We start from the raw sequence: 5,586 nt of genomic DNA on the forward strand, positions 1-5,586 counted from the left end.
TGTATCGCCGGCTTGCTGGGTGACAGACACTGTTCCGAGCACTTTATGTATGTATTCCCATTAATATTCACCTCGACTTCTGAAGTAGGAGCGATTATTTTGTCCATTTCAGAGAAAAGGAAATTGAGGCACAGGGAAGTTAAGTAACATCCTCAAAACCCTACAATGAACAGAGCATTAGATAAGTGAATTGGGAGGGGGGACGTTCCAGGTGGGGAGCTGCATGGGGGCAGACCCAGAAGCACCTCTGAGAAGCAGGCTTGGTGATAGATGTGAGCATACTGGGGACTTTAGCATCCCTGTTTCTCCACAGCCCTTCATTTTCTTTCAGAGCTTTGTTTCCAGAGACTGATAAGCCCATTCAATGACTAAGGACCCAGATTATAAACGGTATTAAATTCCCTACCTATATCCAGAACCTTGGCCCAGTGTTCTTACCAAACACCATGCCTCTAACTAAATTGGTCTTTTTGGGAAGGTTCACCATGGGTGGCCTGTTATTTCAGTGGTTTTAACAGCATTGCAACAACTACGTGGTTGCCTATGGCAGTTGTGTGATTCTATTTGGCAGATGGGCTAATTAATCTTAGAGAGTAACTCAACCTAATTAATCTTTAGTTTTTCCCTGGATCCTGAATTTGTTGGTACTGCCATTCCCCAGGTGTTCCCCCATCTCCCTTTCCCCATGTTGGAGAACGGTTCCAGACATGGATCAAAACTGGTAGCCACATTTCTGGATGTCTTTCATTTTGTAATAGGTCCCCATCTCCACTGCAAGCACTCTGGGACCCAAAGTCTGAAACCGTCCTTTGGAGAAATGTGGTATGCATGCATCACCCTAGAGCCTGAGGATATGTCATCAGAAGTGGTATATTTCTATTTACAGAGACATTTGGAGAAGAGTCAGCTCTTAACACCTGTTCTGCACAAGTCCAGAACCAGGTAAGTAGCTTGTGGTCATCATTAAGGACAAGCAGTCTGAAATACCATATTGTACTGTCATTGGGAAAGATGAGGAAGAAGGTAACAGTGAGTGAAAAGACCATATTGAGACATTGTCGGAAGCCTTTGAGGTAGAATGACAACCATCTGACTTTTAGCCCCCATGATACTCTTTGGATGAACTTCGCCTTCAGTACACAAACAACTAAGATCTGCTTTAACCTTGGCTTCTTGAGAGAAACCTCAGCCTAAGGTTCACAGTGATGCAGGAATTATATTAAGCATATTTACCAACCAGTACAGCACAGGCACCAATCCATTGGAACAGGTACAGGACCATAAACAATGGTTCGGCTGGACCAGTGCCAGCCAACTGAATCCCAGCCCCACCTGCGGTGATCACATATTCCCTTTTCACCTAAGAGACAGTACTCAATACCAAATATAAGACAGTCAGATATCCCTCAATGCCAGTGGCTCTTAAAGGGGGGTGATTTTGCCTTCTAGAGGCCGTTTGGCAATGTCTGGAAACATTTTTGGTTGTTGGAGGGTGCAGCCGTCACCTAGTGGTAGAGGCCAGGGATCCTGTTGACTTTTGTACAATACACAAGGTAATGAAGAATTCTCTGGCCCCTGACATCAATAGTGGAGAGAGTGGGAAACCCTGCTCTGGGTAACAACCTCAGCTGCCCCACAGCTGCCCATGGCCTGCATTAGGACCAGTCTTCTGCAGACAGCCTTGTTGCTTTCTGCTTCTCAACTTGGGGATGTGCCCTTGGTTCATATTCAAAAGCCCTTCATAAATACTATGCCTCTGTGGCTTTTTCTCCACTAAGCCTCTTAGCAGTCAGGGGATAAAATGATGAGGCATTAATGGAGGTATTCTGCTGCTGTTTCCTTTTATGTGAAGCTTGCATTGGCTGAAAAATATTGATGATAGTAATAATAATGATGGGTAGCCTTTATGGAGTCATTATTATTATGGTCCAGGCACTGCACACAGGGCCTTTCAGGCTTTTTCTCAACTCTTACAGCAGCTCATTAGCTCATTAGCTCATTAGCTCTCCTCTATTCTTTTAGATGAGGGAACAAAGGCCTGAAGAGGTCAATTACCTACTGAAAGTCCCCCAAGTAACTGTCTCTACCACCTGTGTTCTCAGCCACTGCATGGGGCTTGCGGCCTTGATGGCCCATTCTCGTAGGAGGAATGTTCAGTGTAAGAAGCAAATGCAGAGACCTCATCCCAAGGCTGTGAGGTGAGCGTAGTCAAGGTAGGCATGGCTAGGGATATGGGCACACTGCTGAGAAATCCAAAATGTCTTTGCATAAAAGTTCTACTTTTGTTTTGCCAAGTAGAAACTTCTGGGATGTTTGTGTGAGCTGAGATCTTATACTTTTTTAAAAAATCTTAATGCAGCAAGAAAATTTTATGAGCAATGAACATTTCCAGAATGCAGGAACCACTGTGCTAGGCTTGGCTGAAGTTGGTATCTCCCCTCAAGTGACATGTCTTTCTAGAAATCCAAAGAAAGAAATGGCTTCTGCCAGATCAAATTTCTGCAGAAATTAGCTAAATCCCACAAAAGGTGATGCTGGTGAGCTGCCTCCAGGGGCCACGTGGAACCCTAATGTCTATAGGCAGACCTTCCCTGGTTGAGTCAGACAGGTGGGAAGGGCAGCGGAAGAGAGTTACAAGTCTGGGTGTCAGGGACCATGATGTTTTCTTTGATTCCTCCTCTTACTCAGAATGGGAGTAGGAGAAAGAGTAGGAGGATAGAGGAAAGAACCCAGAGTAAGAGGAAGCTAGTGTTTGTTGATACCTCCCCTTTCACACATTATCTCATTTTATCCTCTCAACAATCAGTCAAGGGTAGAATGTGTTGCCCTCTTTTAAGGAGACCATAAGAGGTTAAATAACTTGATCAAAATCACAAGCTGATGAGCAATGGAGTCCAGAGTCACGCCCATGTCTATCTGATGCCAAAGTCTGCTTTTCCCCACTGCCACTCTGCTCGCAGTGGAAAGTAACAGCTTTTTGAGGCTCATAGCAGAGAGCTCCCATCAGCTGAGAGCAAGTGGGCTGCCCATGAGGGCAGCACAGCTAGGAGACTGCAAATGCTATAGACAAGGAGGATGTGGAAAATCTCGAAGGTTCTCCTATCATCGGCACTGGGCACAGGCGTCGAGTGGAAGAGAGCAGCCGTGGGAAACACCTTTACGGCAACATATTGAATGATCTGGTCTTTGGTGTCGAAGAGCCCCACACTGCCAGTCTGATACCCTGACTGTGCCTCCACTTGGTCCCATGACCAGCATGGGCCCCGCCCCACCCTGATTCTGCACAACCAGAGGTTTGTGCTGCTGGCGCTTATGTCCTGACTTTTGCAGCTCTGACAGTCCTTTGAAAATATGATTTCCATCATATATTAACTTGCTAGGGCTGTCATAATAAGGCGGGGGCCCTTAAACAGCAGAGATGTATTTTCTCCCAGTTCTGGAGTTGGGGAGTCTAAGATCAAGGTGCCAGCAGGCTTAGGTTCTTTTTTTTTTTTTTTTTCCACACATTAGAATTTTATTTTTGTGTACACATTTGTCTAACAGTTACCGAATTTCTAGGCCAGGTTCAGGTGACAGAAGAGCCTTTATAATTAGTTTATATTGTTTAGATCCGAGGTATGCCGCAAACACAGTCTGGAGTGAAATGGGAAATAACATCTTTCTAAAGACAGACTTAGAAATTCTAATCCAATAGGTGAAGATCTTTCTTTCCTCTGGTCACAGGGCTGACTCATACCTGGCTGCAAGGCCACCATTTACAGGTAGAGCCAAGAAAACAGGGTACAGACCCCTCAAAACAAGACCAATCAATCGACTCATGTTATGGTACAGATTTCACAATTCCAATCACCCATATTCAAAGGTAAACTTAACCAAATCCTTGTAGGATGCTTGTGCCGTCAAAACTGGGATCACTGCCATTGGTGAGCCCACAGCTGTGATCAGCCATACATGCCTGTGTCCCCCTAAAGAGGAGTTGAAAGAGACTGTTTGCTGTGAGACCACAGAAATAGCATTGAATCTAATATAGGTTGACCCATGCTCAAGCAGATTCTTTCTGCTCTGGGGAGTTAATTTTTCTGGTTATGATATTGATAATTAAATTTTCCTTCATCTTGTTCATGATTTTCCATCTAAAGCCTTATGCTGTCCTCACAGCAGCTGGTGCCTCCAGCGGTCTTCCCCGGCCACGTTGGGGCTCACTCCAACCTTTGCTCAACTGGCCTGAGTTCAGCCATCTTGGGCTGACACACAACTGAGGCAAAAGTTTAGTTTCTTCTGAAGCTTGTGGATGGCCATCTTCTCACTGTGTCCTCACACGGCTCCTCCTCTGGGCTCACATATCTCTGGCATCTCTCTGTATGGCCTAATCTCCTTTTCTTATAAAGATGCCAGTCATTTTAAAGTAGGGCCTCATTTAATTTAATCATTTCTTTAAAGGCTCTATCTCTGGGGTGCCTGGGTGGCTCAGTGGGTTAAAGCCTCTGCGTTCGACTTAGTTCATGATCCCAGGGTCCTGGGATCGAGCCCCCAGTCAGGCTCTCTGCTCAGTAGGGAGCCTGCTTCTTTTTCTCTCTCTCTCTGCCTACTTGTAATCTCTGTCCAATAAATGCATAAAATCTTTGAAAAAAAAGAAAGGCTCTATCTCCAAATACAGTCACATTTTGAGTTCTGGGGATTAGGGCTTCAACATTAGAGTTTTAGGGGGACACAATTCAGTCCTTAACACACTTTATAATCCAGAACGTTCTCATGTGTTTCCTAAATTTATATGTCAATGGATATAGTATTTGTGTGTTAAAGGACACAGTAAAAGTATGGGAAATTAGTTAAAAACCTTTTCACGGAGCACAAAAACCCCTGTGGGAACCCAATAGGAAATACGTACCATTGGCCTTCACATTTGAAGCAATTTTAAACTGGAAAGGTGAGTGAGGATGATTCCTCTGTCCATGCTGATTCTTGCCAGGGCTCAGGTTAGAGCTAACTTATCCTTAGTACTGGAGGGCTGGCCTGGCAAAGCAAGTCCAAGTCCAGGGCTCTAGTTAAACAGGGGCTCCAAAAGGTTTTCGTATGAAGAAAACATAATGTTAAAGAAAGAAAAACGTTGAAGGGGGGGTGCGCCTGGGTGGCTCAGTGGGTCTGCTCAGGGGAGATCCTGCTTCCTCCTCTCTGTCTGCCTACTTCTCTGCCTACTTGTGATCTCTGTCTGTCAAATAAATGAATAAATCTTTAAAAAAAAATCGAAGAGAATTGGAGCAGCAGGGGAAAAATGGAAATGGTTAAACTTCTTTATATTTGTTTATATATATGTATATTTTAGAGACAGCAGGCTTGTGAGCAGCGGGATGGGGAGGGGAGAGGAGAGAGAAGAGGGAGAGGGGCAGAGGGAGAGAATCTTAAGGAGACTTCACACACAGATGGCGGAGCCCAATGTGGAATTCAGTCTCAGGCCCCTAAGCTCACCACCTGAACCCAAATCAGGAATTGGTCCTTTAAATGACTGAGCCACCTAGGCAACCTATTATTTTAATATTTTTATGTGTATGCAGGAGACAGGGTATCCTCAACTTCTCAGAGCTCATG

General features: G+C 44.8%; 1 pseudogene across 1 annotated transcript; it reads right to left on the minus strand.

Moving 5' to 3' along the window:
- Window positions 1-3,543: 3,543 nt before the first annotated feature.
- LOC308340239 (transmembrane protein 126A-like) lies at window positions 3,544-4,114 on the minus strand (annotated as a pseudogene). The gene has a single exon. The product of its transcript is annotated as a transmembrane protein 126A-like (transcript).
- Between the last annotated feature and the right edge of the window lie 1,472 nt (window positions 4,115-5,586).

Source organism: Martes martes (genome assembly GCF_963455335.1).
Source record: "Martes martes genome assembly, chromosome: 3".
NCBI classification, from domain to species: domain Eukaryota; kingdom Metazoa; phylum Chordata; class Mammalia; order Carnivora; family Mustelidae; genus Martes; species Martes martes.